Source organism: Pseudophryne corroboree, chromosome 4, assembly GCF_028390025.1.
Source record: "Pseudophryne corroboree isolate aPseCor3 chromosome 4, aPseCor3.hap2, whole genome shotgun sequence".
NCBI lineage: Eukaryota > Metazoa > Chordata > Amphibia > Anura > Myobatrachidae > Pseudophryne > Pseudophryne corroboree.
This window is the reverse complement of record NC_086447.1, coordinates 26,410,886-26,431,498: the sequence shown is the minus strand read 5'-3', so window position 1 is coordinate 26,431,498 and position 20,613 is coordinate 26,410,886. Positions and strand designations below refer to the sequence as shown.

Below are 20,613 nucleotides of genomic sequence, written 5' to 3'. Positions count from 1 at the left end.
GAAATTAGAAATCTCTCATGAGGCGTCGTGGGCTAGGGGTGAAGGCTCCCACCTCCCTCGCTGGGGGTCCAGGGTTCCCAGTGTAATTGAGCTAGGGGATTGTGACGCTCCTTCAGCATTGCCCCCTGGACTGTGAAATGTATGCCATACTGTATCTCACTACATATCCGAGCGCTGCCACGTGCTGGGAGTTCACGGTCGGCGGCCATTTTGTCAGGTTGCTAAGCGATCCAGCTCGGTATACCGTAATGTGCATAGACCTCGCTTATCCCAGTGTAATTGAGCTAGGGGATTGTGACGCTCCTTCAGCATTGCCCCCTGGACTGTGAAATGTATGCCATACTGTATCTCACTACATATCCGAGCGCTGCCACGTGCTGGGAGTTCACGGTCGGCGGCCATTTTGTCAGGTTGCTAAGCGATCCAGCTCGGTATACCGTAATGTGCATAGACCTCGCTTATCCCAGTGTAATTGAGCTAGGGGATTGTGACGCTCCTTCAGCATTGCCCCCTGGACTGTGAAATGTATGCCATACTGTATCTCACTACATATCCGAGCGCTGCCACGTGCTGGGAGTTCACGGTCGGCGGCCATTTTGTCAGGTTGCTAAGCGATCCAGCTCGGTATACCGTAATGTGCATAGACCTCGCTTATCCCAGTGTAATTGAGCTAGGGGATTGTGACGCTCCTTCAGCATTGCCCCCTGGACTGTGAAATGTATGCCATACTGTATCTCACTACATATCCGAGCGCTGCCACGTGCTGGGAGTTCACGGTCGGCGGCCATTTTGTCAGGTTGCTAAGCGATCCAGCTCGGTATACCGTAATGTGCATAGACCTCGCTTATCCCAGTGTAATTGAGCTAGGGGATTGTGACGCTCCTTCAGCATTGCCCCCTGGACTGTGAAATGTATGCCATACTGTATCTCACTACATATCCGAGCGCTGCCACGTGCTGGGGGTTCACGGTCAGTGGCCATTTTTAGTGTGCATAGAACTCGCTTATCCACATAGGCCCCTGTGTTTTTAACTACTACATAGAGATGCACATTTCTAGGCCTACAGTATTTAATATACAGTAAGCAGCATTGTTGTTAGGCAATAATTGAAGAATTTACATACAGTACTGACATGTACTGTATGTAATGCTTGTACATCATGTCAGTCGACCCTTATGCTGTACACTACTGTAAGTCTCAAAGGGCCCATGCACTTCCAAGGAGGGTTATTTACTGTACTGTATCTGTTTCATACCGGAAACTAATTGCAGTCCATAACACTGAAGTGGTATTTTCAGTACTGTACAGTATACAATACTTAAATTTGAACATCAGGTACTGGATAGTAAACATGTACAGTATTAACTTCTATCATAAAACTCTTATGCATTTTCAGATGTGTAAATTTTAGACTACAGTATTCACAAATGTTTTCTCTCCATACAGGAATTATAGTTGGACAACATGCCAGTAACTATCAACAAAACGATGAGCAAGATAATCGCCAACATGAAAAAAGAAAATAAAACCATCAAAGAGATCCATGCATGGCTCAAGGAAAGTGGCATTATAGTCACTTTAGAAACGGTGCGCTATCATGCATTCGAGAGAACAACGCCCAGATTTGTATTTCCTACAAAATGCACATGGTACGTACTGTACACTACTGTAATGTTTAAATGACTTGCTTTATACCATAAACAATTTTTTTGAAATTAAATAAAAACTTCATCAATTGTAACTGTGATTGTGCTGTTCATGAATTCATATTTTTCATACTGTATTGTACTGTAGGAGAGTGCAACAAATTGTGGAGGAACTAACTCGTGAGGATGATGAGCGTACTGCTCTGCAATTAAAACGAATTCTCCATTCCAAGTATGACCTGGACATATCGGCCACCAGCATCAGAAGGATGCGACGGAAAATGGGATGGACCTTTGGCGCAACAAGGTAAAATACTGAAAGCAGTATAAACCATACAGTAAATGCACTGTTAATAATCCCTTGATACGTGATATAATAATGCCATAAATCATTATACAGAGTGTGTACTTTATACTATATACAGTATGTGTGTGTGTACAGTATATACTGTATATATTCTATCCCAAAAGAGATACCTACTGTATAGGCACTCAGAGACAGCAATGAAGCATTGCCGGCTTACTGTATTGTGATGATTACATACTGTATACTGTGTGTGTGTGTGTGTGTGTGTTTGTGTGTATGTACAGTATGTATACAGTATACTGTATATATTACTCTGTATGTACCTTAATGTACTGTATGTACAGTTTAATGTATACAGTACTGTAGGTATATAATACAGTATACTGCACATACAGTCTACTGTATATACAGTAATCTGTAAATCTGTAATTTCATAACTGTATCTGATTTCATTATTTTTGGCTCTTCACAGGATATCTCCAATGATAAGAGATGTGAATAAAGAAAAGAGAGTGGAACAGGCACGGCGATGGATTGAGAGTGGTGAAACATTTGATGATGTCATTTTCACAGATGAATCGTCTGTTGCCCTTGAGCGGTTCTCCAGAATGTCATTCAGGAAACGTAACCATATCTCTTTAAAACCACGCCCAAAGCATCCATTGAAAGTCCATGTATGGGGAGGCATATCACGATTAGGAGCTGGTCCCCTATTATTTTTCGAAGGTACAGTACTATACTTTATTCTGTGCCTGTGTTCTGTAAAAATACATGCTGTACTGTAGAGTACGTGTAACTGCACAATAAAAGGAGTTGCTTATTAATGAACAACATTTTTTGATTTCTGTAGGAATCATGGATAAGAAATTTTTCCAAGAAACAATAGTACAGGAATGTATGGTACCATTTGTGAATAAATATTACCCAACTCACCATAGGATATTCCAAGACAATGATCCTAAACACTCCGCCTCAGCCAAATTTATGGAAGAGAAAGGTATGAATTGGGAACGCACACCACCAGAGTGAGTATTCTTTCAACAGTGTACAAGTAAAATTTTGGATAGCACTCTAGTACTGTAAAAAAAAATTTTGTTTAATAAACAGTACAATATTGTATGTTTAATTTTCTCTATTTACTGTAATGTAATTAATTTTTTCTATACGCTTTTTTTAAATTTTTATATAGATCACCAGACATGAACCCAATCGAATTAGTGTGGGCTCAATTGAAGAGGTACGTTAGGAGTGTTGCAAAGCCAACAACAAAACAGCAACTGGTGGATGGGATAAAGAAATTTTGGCTAGAAGTACTCACACCTGAACATTGTAATAATTATATAAATCACCTGTATAAAGTATTACCTGTTGTAGTCGAAAGAAATGGTCAAGCCACAAATATGTAGTTCTGTACTGTATTTTCTGTTTAAAATTTTAAATTGGTGCATTATTAAAAAAAATTATAAAATTGCCTTTGTCTGATTATTGCATAAACTAATGTAGAATATTATACAGTAGTAATGTTATTGATGTGTATGAACAGTTATTTTCAGTTTTATAAGTCCTGAATAAGAGTACTGTACATTTTGATCAGTGCAGTACATGGAATCGGATGTTGTAATACTTTTTTTTTACATTAATATTGATGTTTTTCCAATAAATATTCAATTTTACAGTATGGTACGGTACAGTACATGAGGGTACCTGTACAGTATGATACGTCATTATGGGGGAGAAATACTGTATCCACTAAATGTACAGTAAAATGTTTTTTTCTTATTACAAACACACAAATGCATCTCAGATGGAAATATGCTATACACAGCAGACAGCTTATGGTGACAGAACTTCCCTACTGTATCCCCACCCATAGTCGTGGTATATTTTAGATTGCCTAATGAGACACTCCTGCAGCATTGCCAATGATTCATGTAAAACCTGTGTGCAAACAGTATCTGTATTGAATGCAAAGTACAGTAAGAGTACAGTATACAGTATTATCAGAGCCAAACCTGACCAACATGATGCCCTAGGCTAGATTTTGGCTGATGCCCTCTTGCACAGATGCTACGTAGTTCCGCCTCTAACCCTGCACCCCTTTCCCAGCACCATCACCCATTTTGGCGCTCCTACCCCCTATAATCTAAATAAGAACAATGTGCACATTTAGTGCCAGCCCAAAACAGTGTACAGTATGTTCTTGCTGGGAAGGGGCATGGTAACACAATAATACCCGAAGATGAAATGACACAACACAGTACTGCAACTTTATTCACATTATATCATGCAGTGGTGTCTCTTATTCTCATGACATCATATCATAGTACCACATTACTCCTAACAGTAATGCCCCTTATTCACATTACACCCCACCACATTCATCTTTATTTACATTAGACCACAGGTACTCAAACTCAGTCCTCAGGACCCCACACAGTGCAGGTTTTGCAGGTCTCACAGAATCACAAGTGAAAAAATTAGCTCCACCTACTGTATGGACCTTCTAAAATGTGTCAGTTAGTAATGAATACTGTACATCTGTGCACTTGCTGGTTTACCTGCAAAACATGCACTGTGTGGGGTCCTGAGGACCAAGTTTGAGAACCACTGCATTAGACCATGCAGTAGTGCCCTTTCCTTATGTTACACCAGAAAATATTGTAGTACACCTTATACACATACAGTACAGTAATGCCACACATTAGTAATGCATTTCATATTTAAATTTTCTGATTTAATTTCATAGAGCCGCATTCACTCACAGAATATAGGCATGTACTGTAGCATCTCATTTTATTCCGCAGAAGCTGATTATTCCCGTTTGGCTAGTTTGCCGCCTCTGTACAGTATATTACAATAGAAAAAAGTTATAGTGTCAGTGAAAAAAGCACCTCATGACAGATACTGTACACAAGCTCATGTCTAAATACTGTATACTGTAAGCAGTGACATTAAGGGGTACAGTACTGTATATGCAATTGCAGTCGAATTCCGGCAGGAATACGGAAAAAATGGACACGGGATCCCCCATCTTTTTAGAACCAGCACCGGGCTCTGCGCCTGGTCCTGGTGCAAAAAATAAGGGGGACAAAAAAGCGTAGGGGTTCCCCATATTTTTTGAATCAGCACTGGGCTCCACTAGCTGGACAGATAATGCACAGCCGGGGGAGACTTTTATACCGGTCCCTGCGGCCATGGAATTAAATACCCAACTAGTCACACCTGGCCGGAGTACCCTGGAGGAGTGGGGGCCCCTTAAATCAAGGGGACCCCCCTCCAGCCACTCGATTATCTCTATCACCCCTGTGTATTGTAGCTAGGGGATTGTGACGCTCCTTCAGCATTGCCCCGTAGCCTGCAAAATCTGTGCTGTTATTTGCTCCATAGCTGAGTGCCTCCTAGGAGCTAGGAGTCACAGGCGGTAGCCATTTCAATTGAGTCTGCCCTGCTATAGAATTGTACAGGTACTGTACAGTATGTGTACATTACCGTACGGTGCATAGAACCTTTACAGTAGAAACTCTCCTGCAGCTTTGGCCTGCTTTACTGTATGTACTGTAAAACTTGTGTTTTGTCAGTTTGCTATGCGACCGAGCCCGGTGTAACGTACTGTAATGTGCATAGACCTCGCTTATCTCTGTGTATTTTGGCTAGGGGATTGTGACGCTCCTTCAGCATCGCCCCGTAGCCTGCACAGCTTATGCCATTTCTCATTCCATACCCAACTGCTGCCTGCCACGAGGTGGGGGTTCAGGAGGTGGGGGTTCATGGGTAGTGGTCGTTTTGACAGTGTGCTATGCGATTGAGTCCGGTGTACCGTAATACTGTATGCAATCCTACAGTAGCTTATCCCTATCTCCCCTGTGTATTTTTGGCTAGGGGATTGTGACGCTCCTTCAGCATTGCCCCATAACCTGCACAAGGGTTCAGGGGCGGCGGCCATTTTGCCAGTGTGCTACAGTATGTGATCGAGTCCGGTGTACCATAATATGCATACTGTGTATTTTAGCTAGGGGATTGTGACGCTCCTTCAGCATTGCCCCATAGTCTGTACAATCTGGACTATTACTTGCTCCGTAGCCTAGGGCCTCTGTGGGGCAAGGAGTCATAGGTGGTAGCCATTTCTATTCAGTCTGCCCAGCTACAGAATTGTATGTGTACTGTACGGAGCATAGAACCTTAACCTGCATAGAACCTGCACATTATGGTACACCGGACTCGATCGCATAGAACCGCTCATGCAGCTACTGTATGCCCTGGTTTATAGTACTGTATGTGAATAAAAAAAAATAATAAAGTGTCTGAAAAAAACTAACATGCATTCGTACTTAAGGAATCGAACCCTGGACTCTGAGTATAGGAAGCGAAACACTTCACCACTTCGCCGCAGACAAATGTATAAATCCGTTGGTTTTGATTATGCTGTAATGGCTACGGGATTAGGACGATAACATACTGTACAAAATTCCTAATCTTGAGAGGCAATAGTGAACTTGTAACACACATCCATTTGCGACAGTGTACACTACTGGTTTTACAGTACTGTATGTTTTGTCTGCGGGACTTGGACGCTCACATACAGTATTCATAAAGTATTGTAGATGGATCATATACTGTATGCTGTACTATTTGCGTCGGTGTCGTATATACAGTACTGTATTAAATAATGCAGCGTAATGAGTACAGTATTTACTGTATGCAGCGTAATGAGACGCCTTAGTAAAGTAGTCCTTATTATGTATTTCAGTATTGTATTTTACGGGAGACCACACGCATGCGCAGTGGTGATTGTAAAAAGCGACATCTGGTGGCTGATCGCAGGTATTACACGTAAAGGTAACGCCAAACGTCAAATGTCTGTCTCCGTGCGATTAGATAGCCTCTCTGTGACTAGGCGCGCCTCGCTACGCCCCAGTACGCTGCGTATGGTCGAACGGGACAAACGCCGCAGCCACTCAAGATAAAGGTGGCTACATCTGTATACTGTTGCATTGCTCAATGAAAAAGCAAGCAAAAAATCATATTGCAGAATATCAAAAGTCAATTTCCCTTCTACCATGCATATTGGATGGTGTTGCATTCATGAAGTACCTGTAGTGTAGTATTATTCACATTTAGCCAATATGCATAAGGTTCCCCTTCAAAATTGGTCAGAAATACATTAAAAATAGATTTTTTTATTAAATACAATGATCAGAACTATTAATAAGTGAATGTGTCCTCTTGAAATGCAAAGTGGAAAAAATAGCATAGAAATTATTAGAAAATAGAAAAATAAGTTTAGAAAAAAAAAATTCTAAGAAAACGGTTTGCCAATGGTACTTCCCGACTCCATAGTGATGAGATCTTCAAAAGTCAGTTTCTGTATTGTAGTGGTTATCACATTCGCCTAAAACACAAAAGGTCCCCAGTTCGAAACTGGGCAGAAATGTGCTGTTATCTTTAGAATTTTAAAACAAGGGATTTTTGGTTGAAATGCCAAATAAAAATGCAATCATATAAAAATTTTATTATAGAATGCCATAATGTATGTCAAAGATCATTTTTTATTGGATGGCGGGAGATGCTGTTTTCATGTAGTTTCTGTAGTGTAGTGGTTATCACGTTTGCCTCACACGCGAAAGGTCCCCAGTTCGAAACTGGGCAGAAACATATTTTGTTACCTAAACACTTTGAATTCAATAATTTATATTTTGATAACTATCTACTGTTGCATTGCTCAATGAAAAAGCAAGCAAAAATCATATTGCAGAATATCAAAAGTCAATTTCCCTTCTACCATGCATATTGGATGGTGTTGCATTCATGAAGTACCTGTAGTGTAGAGTTATTCACATTTACCCAATATGCATAAGGTCCCCCTTCAAAATTGGTCAGAAATACATAAAAAAATATTTTTTTAGTAAATACAATGATCAGAATTGATAATAAGTGAATGTGTCCTCTTGAAATGCAAAGTGGAAAAATAGCGTCAAAAATATTAGAAAATAGGAAAAAAGTTTAGAAAAAATTATATTTCTAAGAAAAGCATGTGTCATTTGTACTTCCAGACTAGATAGGGGTGGGATCCACGAGAGTCAGTTTCTGTAGTGTAGTGGTTATTACGTTCACCTAACACGCGAAAGGTCCCCAGTTCGAAACTGGGCAGAAACAATCTTTTAGCTTTAGAATTTTAAAACAATGAATTTTTGGGTAAAATGCTCAATTAAAATACAATCAGATAAAAAGTTTATTTTAGCATGCCATACTGAATGTCAAAGATCATTTTTTATTGGATGATGGTCGCAAATTTTTCATGTAGTATCTGTAGTGTAGTGATTTCATGTTTGCCTCACACGTGAAAGGTCCCCAGTTCGAAATTGGCAAAAACATATTTTGTTACCTAAACGCTTTGAATTCAATAATTTATATTTTGATAAATATATACTGTTGCATTGCTCAAAGAAAAAGCAAGCAAAAAATCATATTGCAGAATATCAAAAGTCAATTTCCCTTCTACCATGCATATTGGATGGTGTTGCATTCAGGAAGTACCTGTAGTGTAGTATTATTCACATTTAGCCAATATGCATAAGGTTCCCCTTCAAAATTGGTCAGAAATACATTAAAAAAAGATTTTTTTATTAAATACAATGATCAGAACTATTAATAAGTGAATGTGTCCTCTTGAAATGCAAAGTGGAAAAAATAGCATAGAAATTATTAGAAAATAGTAAAATAAGTTTAGAAAAAAAAAATTCTAAGAAAACGGTTTGCCAATGGTACTTCCCGACTCGATAGTAATGAGATCTTCAAAAGTCAGTTTCTGTATTGTAGTGGTTATCACATTCGCCTAAAACACAAAAGGTCCCCAGTTCGAAACTGGGCAGAAATGTGCTGTTATCTTTAGAATTTTAAAACAAGGGATTTTTGGTTGAAATGCCAAATAAAAATGCAATCATATAAAAAGTTTATTTCAGAATGCCATAATGTATGTCAAAGATCATTTTTTATTGGATGGCGGGAGATGCTGTTTCCATGTAGTTTCTGTAGTGTAGTGGTTATCACGTTTGCCTCACACGCGAAAGATCCCCAGTTCAAAACTGGGCAGAAACATATTTTGTTACCTAAACACTTTGAATTCAATAATTTATATTTTGATAACTATCTACTGTTGCATTGCTCAATGAAAAAGCAAGCAAAAATCATATTGCAGAATATCAAAAGTCAATTTCCCTTCTACCATGCATATTGGATGGTGTTGCATTCATGAAGTACCTGTAGTGTAGAGTTATTCACATTTACCCAATATGCATAAGGTCCCCCTTCAAAATTGGTCAGAAATACATTAAAAAATATTTTTTTAGTAAATACAATGATCAGAATTGATAATAAGTGAATGTGTCCTCTTGAAATGCAAAGTGGAAAAATAGCGTCAAAATTATTAGAAAATAGGAAAAAAGTTTAGAAAAAATTATATTTCTAAGAAAAGCATGTGTCATTTGTACTTCCAGACTAGATAGTGATGGGATCCACGAGAGTCAGTTTCTGTAGTGTAGTGGTTATCACGTTCGCCTAACACGCGAAAGGTCCCAAGTTCGAAACTGGGCAGAAACAATCTCTTAGCCTTAAAATTTTAAAACAATGAATTTTTGGGTAAAATGCTCAATAAAAATACAATCAGATAAAAAGTTTATTTTAGCATGCCATACTGAATGTCAAAGATCATTTTTTATTGGATGATGGTCGCAAATTTTTCATGTAGTATCTGTAGTGTAGTGATTTCATGTTTGCCTCACACGTGAAAGGTCCCCAGTTCGAAATTGGCAGAAACATATTTTGTTACCTAAACACTTTGAATTTAATAATTTATATTTTGATAACTATATACTGTTGCATTGCTCAATGAAAAAGCAAGCAAAAAATCATATTGCAGAATATCAAAAGTCAATTTCCCTTCTACCATGCATATTGGATGGCGTTGCATTCATGAAGTACCTGTAGTGTAGTATTATTCACATTTAGCGAATATGCATAAGGTTCCCCTTCAAAATTGGTCAGAAATACATTAAAAATAGATTTTTTTATTAAATACAATGATCAGAACTATTAATAAGTGAATGTGTCCTCTTGAAATGCAAAGTGGAAAAAATAGCATAGAAATTATTAGAAAATAGAAAAATAAGTTTAGAAAAAAAAATTCTATGAAAACGGTTTGCCAATGGTACTTCCCGACTCCATAGTGATGAGATCTTCAAAAGTCAGTTTCTGTATTGTAGTGGTTATCACATTCGCCTAAAACACAAAAGGTCCCCAGTTCGAAACTGGGCAGAAATGTGCTGTTATCTTTAGAATTTTAAAAACAAGGGATTTTTGGTTGAAATGCCAAATAAAAATGCAATCATATAAAAAGTTTATTTCAGAATGCCATAATGTATGTCAAAGATCATTTTTTATTGGATGGCGGGAGATGCTGTTTCCATGTGGTTTCTGTAGTGTAGTGGTTATCACGTTCGCCTCACACGCGAAAGGTCCTCAGTTCAAAACTGGGCAGAAACATATTTTGTTACCTAAACACTTTGAATTCAATAATTTATATTTTGATAACTATCTACTGTTGCATTGCTCAATGAAAAAGCAAGCAAAAATCATATTGCAGAATATCAAAAGTCAATTTCCCTTCTACCATGCATATTGGATGGTGTTGCATTCATGAAGTACCTGTAGTGTAGAGTTATTCACATTTACCCAATATGCAAAAGGTCCCCCTTCAAAATTGGTCAGAAATACATAAAAAAATATTTTTTTAGTAAATACAATGATCAGAATTGATAATAAGTGAATGTGTCCTCTTGAAATGCAAAGTGGAAAAATAGCGTCAAAATTATTAGAAAATAGGAAAAAAGTTTAGAAAAAATTATATTTCTAAGAAAAGCATGTGTCATTTGTACTTCCAGACTAGATAGTGATGGGATCCTCGAAAGTCAGTTTCTGTAGTGTAGTGGTTATCACGTTCGCCTAACACGCGAAAGGTCCCCAGTTTGAAACTGGGCAGAAACAATCTTTTAGCTTTAGAATTTTAAAACAATGAATTTTTGGGTAAAATGCTCAATAAAAATACAATCAGATAAAAAGTTTATTTTAGCATGCCATACTGAATGTCAAAGATCATTTTTTATTGGGTGATGGTCGCAAATTTTTCATGTAGTATCTGTAGTGTAGTGATTTCATGTTTGCCTCACACGTGAAAGGTCCCCAGTTCGAAATTGGCAAAAACATATTTTGTTACATAAACGCTTTGAATTCAATAATTTATATTTTGATAAATATATACTGTTGCATTGCTCAATGAAAAAGCAAGCAAAAAATCATATTGCAGAATATCAAAAGTCAATTTCCCTTCTACCATGCATATTGGATGGTGTTGCATTCAGGAAGTACCTGTAGTGTAGAGTTATTCACATTTACCCAATATGCATAAGGTCCCCCTTCAAAATTGGTCAGAAATACATTAAAAAAATATTTTTTTTAGTAAATACAATGATCAGAATTGATAATAAGTGAATGTGTCCTCTTGAAATGCAAAGTGGAAAAATAGCGTCAAAATTATTAGAAAATAGGAAAAAAAGTTTAGAAAAAATTATATTTCTAAGAAAAGCATGTGTCATTTGTACTTCCAGACTAGATAGTGATGGCACCCACAAGAGTCAGTTTCTTTAGTGTAGTGGTTATCACGTTTGCCTAACACGCAAAAGGTCCCCAATTCAAAACTGTGCAAAAACAATCTTTTAGCTTTAGAATTTTAAAACAATGAATTTTTAGGTAAAATGCTCAATAAAAATACAATCAGATAAAAAGTTTATTTTAGCATGCCATACTGAATGTTAAAGATAATTTTTTATTGGATGATGGTCGCAAATTTTTCATGTAGTATCTGTAGTGTAGTGATTTCATGTTTGCCTCACACGTGAAAGGTCCCCGGTTCGAAATTGGCAGAAACATATTTTGTTACCTAAACACTTTGAATTCAATAATTTATATTTTGATAAATATATACTGTTGCATTGCTCAATGAAAAAGCAAGCAAAAAATCATATTGCAGAATATCAAAAGTCAATTTCCCTTTTACCATGCATATTGGATGGTGTTGCATTCATGAAGTACCTGTAGTGTAGTATTATTCACATTTAGCGAATATGCATAAGGTTCCCCTTCAAAATTGGTCAGAAATACATTAAAAATAGATTTTTTTATTAAATACAATGATCAGAACTATTAGTAAGTGAATGTGTCCTCTTGAAATGCAAAGTGGAAAAAATAGCATAGAAATTATTAGAAAATAGAAAAATAAGTTTAGAAAAAAAAATTCTATGAAAACGGTTTGCCAATGGTACTTCCCGACTCCATAGTGATGAGATCTTCAAAAGTCAGTTTCTGTATTGTAGTGGTTATCACATTCGCCTAAAACACAAAAGGTCCCCAGTTCGAAACTGGGCAGAAATGTGCTGTTATCTTTAGAATTTTAAAACAAGGGATTTTTGGTTGAAATGCCAAATAAAAATGCAATCATATAAAAAGTTTATTTCAGAATGCCATAATGTATGTCAAAGATCATTTTTTATTGGATGGCGGGAGACGCTGTTTCCATGTAGTTTCTGTAGTGTAGTGGTTATCACTTTCGCCTCACACGCGAAAGGTCCTAAGTTCAAAACTGGGCAGAAACATATTTTGTTACCTAAACACTTTGAATTCAATAATTTATATTTTGATAACTATCTACTGTTGCATTGCTCAATGAAAAAGCAAGCAAAAATCATATTGCAGAATATCAAAAGTCAATTTCCCTTCTACCATGCATATTGGATGGTGTTGCATTCATGAAGTACCTGTAGTGTAGAGTTATTCACATTTACCCAATATGCATAAGGTCCCCCTTCAAAATTGGTCAGAAATACATTAAAAAAATATTTTTTTTAGTAAATACAATGATCAGAATTGATAATAAGTGAATGTGTCCTCTTGAAATGCAAAGTGGAAAAATAGCGTCAAAATTATTAGAAAATAGGAAAAAAAGTTTAGAAAAAATTATATTTCTAAGAAAAGCATGTGTCATTTGTACTTCCAGACTAGATAGTGATAGGACCCACAAGAGTCAGTTTTTGTAGTGTAGTGGTTATCACGTTCGCCAAACACGCAAAAGGTCCCCAGTTCAAAACTGGGCAAAAACAATCTTTTAGCTTTAGAATTTTAAAACAATGAATTTTTGGGTAAAATGCTCAATAAAAATACAATCAGATAAAAAGTTTATTTTAGCATGCCATACTGAATGTCAAAGATCATTTTTTATTGGATGATGGTCGCAAATTTTTCATGTAGTATCTGTAGTGTGGTGATTTCATGTTTGCCTCACACGTGAAAGGTCCCCAGTTCGAAATTGGCAGAAACATATTTTGTTACCTAAACACTTTGAATTCAATAATTTATATTTTGATAACTATCTACTGTTGCATTGCTCAATGAAAAAGCAAGCAAAAATCATATTGCAGAATATCAAAAGTCAATTTCCCTTCTACCATGCATATTGGATGGTGTTGCATTCATGAAGTACCTGTAGTGTAGAGTTATTCACATTTACCCAATATGCATAAGGTCCCCCTTCAAAATTGGTCAGAAATACATTAAAAAAATATTTTTTTTAGTAAATACAATGATCAGAATTGATAATAAGTGAATGTGTCCTCTTGAAATGCAAAGTGGAAAAATAGCGTCAAAATTATTAGAAAATAGGAAAAAAAGTTTAGAAAAAATTATATTTCTAAGAAAAGCATGTGTCATTTGTACTTCCAGACTAGATAGTGATAGGACCCACAAGAGTCAGTTTCTGTAGTGTAGTGGTTATCACGTTCGCCAAACACGCAAAAGGTCCCCAGTTCAAAACTGGGCAAAAACAATCTTTTAGCTTTAGAATTTTAAAACAATGAATTTTTGGGTAAAATGCTCAATAAAAATACAATCAGATAAAAAGTTTATTTTAGCATGCCATACTGAATGTCAAAGATCATTTTTTATTGGATGATGGTCGCAAATTTTTCATGTAGTATCTGTAGTGTGGTGATTTCATGTTTGCCTCACACGTGAAAGGTCCCCAGTTCGAAATTGGCAGAAACATATTTTGTTACCTAAACACTTTGAATTCAATAATTTATATTTTGATAACTATATACTGTTGCATTGCTCAATGAAAAAGCAAGCAAAAAATCATATTGCAGATTATCAAAAGTCAATTTCCCTTCTACCATGCATATTGGATGGTGTTGCATTCATGAAGTACCTGTAGTGTAGAGTTATTCACATTTACCCAATATGCATAAGGTCCCCCTTCAAAATTGGTCAGAAATACATTAAAAAATTTTTTTTAGTAAATACAATGATCAGAATTGATAATAAGTGAATGTGTCCTCTTGAAATGCAAAGTGGAAAAATAGCGTCAAAATTATTAGAAAATAGGAAAAAAGTTTAGAAAAATTACATTTCTAAGAAAAGCATGTGTCATTTGTACTTCCAGACTAGATAGTGATGGGATCCACGAGAGTCAGTTTCTGTAGTGTAGTGGTTATCATGTTCGCCTAACACGCGAAAGGTCCCCAGTTCGAAACTGGGCAGAAACAATCTTTTAGCTTTAGAATTTTAAAACAATGAATTTTTGGGTAAAATGCTCAATAAAAATACAATCAGATAAAAAGTTTATTTTAGCATGCCATACTGAATGTCAAAGATAATTTTTTATTGGATGATTGTCGCAAATTTTTCATGTAGTATCTGTAGTGTGGTGATTTCATGTTTGCCTCACACGTGAAAGGTCCCCAGTTCGAAATTGGCAGAAACATATTTTGTTACCTAAACACTTTGAATTCAATAATTTATATTTTGATAAATATATACTGTTGCATTGCTCAATGAAAAAGCAAGCAAAAAATCATATTGCAGAATATCAAAAGTCAATTTCCCTTCTACCATGCATATTGGATGGTGTTGCATTCATGAAGTACCTGTAGTGTAGTATTATTCACATTTAGCGAATATGCATAAGGATCCCCTTCAAAATTGGTCAGAAATACATTAAAAATAGATTTTTTTATTAAATACAATGATCAGAACTATTAATAAGTGAATGTGTCCTCTTGAAATGCAAAGTGGAAAAAACAGCATAGAAATTATTAGAAAATAGAAAAATAAGTTTAGAAAAAAAAATTCTAAGAAAACGGTTTGCCAATGGTACTTCCCGACTCCATAGTGATGAGATCTTCAAAAGTCAGTTTCTGTATTGTAGTGGTTATCACATTCGCCTAAAACACAAAAGGTCCCCAGTTCGAAACTGGGCAGAAATGTGCTGTTATCTTTAGAATTTTAAAACAAGGGATTTTTGGTTGAAATGCCAAATAAAAATGCAATCATATAAAAAGTTTATTTCAGAATGCCATAATGTATGTCAAAGATAATTTTTTATTGGATGGCGGGAGATGCGGTTTCCATGTTGTTTCTGTAGTGTAGTGGTTATCACTTTCGCCTCACACGCGAAAGGTCCTCAGTTCAAAACTGGGCAGAAACATATTTTGTTACCTAAACACTTTGAATTCAATAATTTATATTTTGATAACTATCTACTGTTGCATTGCTTAATGAAAAAGCAAGCAAAAATCATATTGCAGAATATCAAAAGTCAATTTCCCTTCTACCATGCATATTGGATGGTGTTGCATTCATGAAGTACCTGTAGTGTAGAGTTATTCACATTTACCCAATATGCAAAAGGTCCCCCTTCAAAATTGGTCAGAAATACATTAAAAAAACATTTATTTAGTAAATACAATGATCAGAATTGATAATAAGTGAATGTGTCCTCTTGAAATGCAAAGTGGAAAAATAGCATCAAAATTATTAGAAAATAGGAAAAAAAGTTTAGAAAAAATTATATTTCTAAGAAAAGCATGTGTCATTTGTACTTCCAGACTAGATAGTGATGGGACCCACAAGAGTCAGTTTCTGTAGTGTAGTGGTTATCACGTTCGCCTAACATGCGAAAGGTCCCCAGTTCAAAACTGGGCAGAAACAATCTTTTAGCTTTAGAATTTTAAAACAATGAATTTTTGGGTAAAATGCTCAATAAAAATACAATCAGATAAAAAGTTTATTTTAGCATGCCATACTGAATGTCAAAGATCATTTTTTATTGGATGATGGTCGCAAATTTTTCATGTAGTATCTGTAGTGTGGTGATTTCATGTTTGCCTCACACGTGAAAGGTCCCCAGTTCGAAATTGGCAGAAACATATTTTGTTACCTAAACACTTTGAATTCAATAATTTATATTTTGATAACTATATACTGTTGCATTGCTCAATGAAAAAGCAAGCAAAAAATCATATTGCAGAATATCAAAAGTCAATTTCCCTTCTACCATGCATATTGGATGGTGTTGCATTCATGAAGTACCTGTAGTGTAGAGTTATTCACATTTACCCAATATGCATAAGGTCCCCCTTCAAAATTGGTCAGAAATACATTAAAAAATTTTTTTTAGTAAATACAATGATCAGAATTGATAATAAGTGAATGTGTCCTCTTGAAATGCAAAGTGGAAAAATAGCGTCAAAATTATTAGAAAATAGGAAAAAAGTTTAGAAAAATTAAATTTCTAAGAAAAGCATGTGTCATTTGTACTTCCAGACTAGATAGTGATAGGATCCACGAGAGTCAGTTTCTGTGGTGTAGTGGTTATCACGTTCGCCTAACACGCGAAAGGTCCCCAGTTCGAAACTGGGCAGAAACAATCTTTTAGCTTTAGAATTTTAAAACAATGAATTTTTGGGTAAAATGCTCAATAAAAATACAATCAGATAAAAAGTTTATTTTAGCATGCCATACTGAATGTCAAAGATCATTTTTTACTGGATGATGGTCGCAAATTTTTCATGTAGTATCTGTAGTGTAGTGATTTCATGTTTGCCTCACACGTGAAAGGTCCCCAGTTCGAAATTGGCAGAAACATATTTTGTTACCTAAACACTTTGAATTCAATAATTTATATTTTGATAAATATATACTGTTGCATTGCTCAATGAAAAAGCAAGCAAAAAATCATATTGCAGAATATCAAAAGTCAATTTCCCTTCTACCATGCATATTGGATGGTGTTGCATTCATGAAGTACCTGTAGTGTAGTATTATTCACATTTAGCGAATATGCATAAGGTTCCCCTTCAAAATTGGTCAGAAATACATTAAAAATAGATTTTTTTTTATTAAATACAATGATCAGAACTATTAATAAGTGAATGTGTCCTCTTGAAATGCAAAGTGGAAAAAATAGCATAGAAATTATTAGAAAATAGAAAAATAAGTTTAGAAAAAAAAATTCTAAGAAAACGGTTTGCCAATGGTACTTCCCGACTCCATAGTGATGAGATCTTCAAAAGGCAGTTTCTGTATTGTAGTGGTTATCACATTCGCCTAAAACACAAAAGGTCCCCAGTTCGAAACTGGGCAGAAATGTGCTGTTATCTTTAGAATTTTAAAACAAGGGATTTTTGGTTGAAATGCCAAATAAAAATGCAATCATATAAAAAGTGTATTTCAGAATGCCATAATGTATGTCAAAGATAATTTTTTATTGGATGGCGGGAGATGCTGTTTCCATGTAGTTTCTGTAGTGTAGTGGTTATCACTTTCGCCTCACACGCGAAAGGTCCTCAGTTCAAAACTGGGCAGAAACATATTTTGTTACCTAAACACTTTGAATTCAATAATTTATATTTTGATAACTATCTACTGTTGCATTGCTTAATGAAAAAGCAAGCAAAAATCATATTGCAGAATATCAAAATTCAATTTCCCTTCTACCATGCATATTGGATGGTGTTGCATTCATGAAGTACCTGTAGTGTAGAGTTATTCACATTTACCCAATATGCATAAGGTCCCCCTTCAAAATTGGTCAGAAATACATTAAAAAAAGATTTATTTAGTAAATACAATGATCAGAATTGATAATAAGTGAATGTGTCCTCTTGAAATGCAAAGTGGAAAAATAGCATTAAAATTATTAGAAAATAGGAAAAAAAGTTTAGAAAAAATTATATTTCTAAGAAAAGCATGTGTCATTTGTACTTCCAGACTAGATAGTGATGGGACCCACAAGAGTCAGTTTCTGTAGTGTAGTGGTTATCACGTTCGCCTAACACGCGAAAGGTCCCCAGTTCAAAACTGGGCAGAAACAATCTTTTAGCTTTAGAATTTTAAAACAATGAATTTTTGGGTAAAATGCTCAATAAAAATACAATCAGATAAAAAGTTTATTTTAGCATGCCATACTGAATGTCAAAGATCATTTTTTATTGGATGATGGTCGCAAATTTTTCATGTAGTATCTGTAGTGTAGTGATTTCATGTTTGCCTCACACGTGAAAGGTCCCCAGTTCGAAATTGGCAGAAACATATTTTGTTACCTAAACACTTTGAATTCAATAATTTATATTTTGATAACTATATACTGTTGCATTGCTCAATGAAAAAGCAAGCAAAAAATCATATTGCAGAATATCAAATGCCAATTTCCCTTCTACCATGCATATTGGATGGTGTTGCATTCATGAAGTACCTGTAGTGTAGTAATATTCACATTTAGCGAATATGCATAAGGTTCCCCTTCAAAATTGGTCAGAAATACATTAAAAATAGATTTTTTTATTAAATACAATGATCAGAACTATTAATAAGTGAATGTGTCCTCTTGAAATGCAAAGTGGAAAAAATAGCATAGAAATTATTAGAAAATAGAAAAATAAGTTTAGAAAAAAAAATTCTAAGAAAATGGTTTGCCAATGGTACTTCCCGACTCCATAGTGATGAGATCTTCAAAAGTCAGTTTCTGTATTGTAGTGGTTATCACATTCGCCTAAAACACAAAAGGTCCCCAGTTCGAAACTGGGCAGAAATGTGCTGTTATCTTTAGAATTTTAAAACAAGGGATTTTTGGTTGAAATGCCAAATAAAAATGCAATCATATAAAAAGTTTATTTCAGAATGCCATAATGTATGTCAAAGATCAATTTTTATTGGATGGCGGGAGATGCTGTTTCCATGTAGTTTCTGTAGTGTAATGGTTATCACTTTCGCCTCACACGCGAAAGGTCCTCAGTTCAAAACTGGGCAGAAACATATTTTGTTACCTAAACACTTTGAATTCAATAATTTATATTTTGATAACTATCTACTGTTGCATTGCTCAATGAAAAAGCAAGCAAAAATCATATTGCAGAATATCAAAAGTCAATTTCCCTTCTACCATGCATATTGGATGGTGTTGCATTCATGAAGTACCTGTAGTGTAGAGTTATTCACATTTACCCAATATGCATAAGGTCCCCCTTCAAAATTGGTCAGAAATACATTAAAAAAAAGATTTTTTTAGTAAATACAATGATCAGAATTGATAATAAGTGAATGTGTCCTCTTGAAATGCAAAGTGGAAAAATAGCGTCAAAATTATTAGAAAATAGGAAAAAAAGTTTAGAAAAAATTATATTTCTAAGAAAAGCATGTGTCATTTGTACTTCCAGACTAGATAGTGATGAAACCCACAAGAGTCAGTTTCTGTAGTGTAGTGGTTATCACGTTCGCCTAACACGCGAAAGGTCCCCAGTTCAAATCTGGGCAGAAACAATCTTTTAGCTTTAGAATTTTAAAACAATGAATTTTTGGGTAAAATGCTCAATAAAAATACAATCAGATAAAAAGTTTATTTTAGCATGCCATACTGAATGTCAAAGATCATTTTTTATTGGATGATGGTCGCAAATTTTTCATGTAGTATCTGTAGTGTAGTGATTTCATGTTTGCCTCACACGTGAAAGGTCCCCAGTTCGAAATTGGCAGAAACATATTTTGTTACCTAAACACTTTGAATTCAATAATTTATATTTTGATAACTATATACTGTTGCATTGCTCAATGAAAAAGCAAGCAAAAAATCATATTGCAGAATATCAAAAGTCAATTTCCCTTCTACCATGCATATTGGATGGTTTTGCATTCATGAAGTACCTGTAGTGTAGAGTTATTCACATTTACCCAATATGCATAAGGTTCCCCTTCAAAATTGGTCAGAAATACATTAAAAAAAATTTTTTAGTAAATACAATGATCAGAATTGATAATAAGTGAATGTGTCCTCTTGAAATGCAAAGTGGAAAAATAGCGTCAAAATTATTAGAAAATAGGAAAAAAGTTTAGAAAAATTACATTTCTAAGAAAAGCATGTGTCATTTGTACTTCCAGACTAGATAGTGATGAGATCCACGAGAGTCAGTTTCTGTAGTGTAGTGGTTATCACGTTTGCCTAACACGCGAAAGGTCCCCAGTTCGAAACTGGGCAGAAACAATCTTTTAGCTTTAGAATTTTAAAACAATTAATTTTTGGATAAAATGCTCAATAAAAATACAATCAGATAAAAAGTTTATTTTAGCATGCCATACTGAATGTCAAAGATCATTTTTTATTGGATGATGGTCTCAAATTTTTCATGTAGTATCTGTAGTGTAGTGATTTCATGTTTGCCTCACACGTGAAAGGTCCCCAGTTCGAAATTGGCAGAAACATATTTTGTTACCTAAACACTTTGA

General features: G+C 35.3%; 17 non-coding genes across 17 annotated transcripts; all 17 read left to right on the top strand.

The window, feature by feature from the left end:
* Positions 1-7,532: 7,532 nt before the first annotated feature.
* Positions 7,533-7,605, top strand: TRNAV-CAC (transfer RNA valine (anticodon CAC)). The gene has a single exon. It is a non-coding gene; the product is annotated as a tRNA-Val (tRNA).
* A 428-nt stretch (positions 7,606-8,033) lies between these two features.
* TRNAV-AAC (transfer RNA valine (anticodon AAC)) lies at positions 8,034-8,106 on the top strand. The gene has a single exon. It is a non-coding gene; the product is annotated as a tRNA-Val (tRNA).
* Positions 8,107-8,975: 869 nt separating this feature from the next.
* Positions 8,976-9,048, top strand: TRNAV-CAC (transfer RNA valine (anticodon CAC)). The gene has a single exon. It is a non-coding gene; the product is annotated as a tRNA-Val (tRNA).
* Positions 9,049-9,476: 428 nt separating this feature from the next.
* Positions 9,477-9,549, top strand: TRNAV-AAC (transfer RNA valine (anticodon AAC)). Its single transcript has one exon. It is a non-coding gene; the product is annotated as a tRNA-Val (tRNA).
* Positions 9,550-10,418: 869 nt separating this feature from the next.
* On the top strand, positions 10,419-10,491 carry TRNAV-CAC (transfer RNA valine (anticodon CAC)). Its single transcript has one exon. It is a non-coding gene; the product is annotated as a tRNA-Val (tRNA).
* Positions 10,492-10,919: 428 nt separating this feature from the next.
* On the top strand, positions 10,920-10,992 carry TRNAV-AAC (transfer RNA valine (anticodon AAC)). Its single transcript has one exon. It is a non-coding gene; the product is annotated as a tRNA-Val (tRNA).
* A 1,591-nt stretch (positions 10,993-12,583) lies between these two features.
* TRNAV-CAC (transfer RNA valine (anticodon CAC)) lies at positions 12,584-12,656 on the top strand. Its single transcript has one exon. It is a non-coding gene; the product is annotated as a tRNA-Val (tRNA).
* A 431-nt stretch (positions 12,657-13,087) lies between these two features.
* Positions 13,088-13,160, top strand: TRNAV-AAC (transfer RNA valine (anticodon AAC)). The gene has a single exon. It is a non-coding gene; the product is annotated as a tRNA-Val (tRNA).
* Positions 13,161-14,527: 1,367 nt separating this feature from the next.
* Positions 14,528-14,600, top strand: TRNAV-AAC (transfer RNA valine (anticodon AAC)). Its single transcript has one exon. It is a non-coding gene; the product is annotated as a tRNA-Val (tRNA).
* An 868-nt stretch (positions 14,601-15,468) lies between these two features.
* Positions 15,469-15,541, top strand: TRNAV-CAC (transfer RNA valine (anticodon CAC)). The gene has a single exon. It is a non-coding gene; the product is annotated as a tRNA-Val (tRNA).
* A 430-nt stretch (positions 15,542-15,971) lies between these two features.
* TRNAV-AAC (transfer RNA valine (anticodon AAC)) lies at positions 15,972-16,044 on the top strand. The gene has a single exon. It is a non-coding gene; the product is annotated as a tRNA-Val (tRNA).
* Positions 16,045-16,689: 645 nt separating this feature from the next.
* Positions 16,690-16,762, top strand: TRNAV-AAC (transfer RNA valine (anticodon AAC)). The gene has a single exon. It is a non-coding gene; the product is annotated as a tRNA-Val (tRNA).
* Positions 16,763-17,632: 870 nt separating this feature from the next.
* On the top strand, positions 17,633-17,705 carry TRNAV-CAC (transfer RNA valine (anticodon CAC)). Its single transcript has one exon. It is a non-coding gene; the product is annotated as a tRNA-Val (tRNA).
* Positions 17,706-18,135: 430 nt separating this feature from the next.
* On the top strand, positions 18,136-18,208 carry TRNAV-AAC (transfer RNA valine (anticodon AAC)). The gene has a single exon. It is a non-coding gene; the product is annotated as a tRNA-Val (tRNA).
* An 868-nt stretch (positions 18,209-19,076) lies between these two features.
* On the top strand, positions 19,077-19,149 carry TRNAV-CAC (transfer RNA valine (anticodon CAC)). The gene has a single exon. It is a non-coding gene; the product is annotated as a tRNA-Val (tRNA).
* A 431-nt stretch (positions 19,150-19,580) lies between these two features.
* Positions 19,581-19,653, top strand: TRNAV-AAC (transfer RNA valine (anticodon AAC)). Its single transcript has one exon. It is a non-coding gene; the product is annotated as a tRNA-Val (tRNA).
* A 645-nt stretch (positions 19,654-20,298) lies between these two features.
* On the top strand, positions 20,299-20,371 carry TRNAV-AAC (transfer RNA valine (anticodon AAC)). Its single transcript has one exon. It is a non-coding gene; the product is annotated as a tRNA-Val (tRNA).
* Positions 20,372-20,613: the final 242 nt, after the last annotated feature.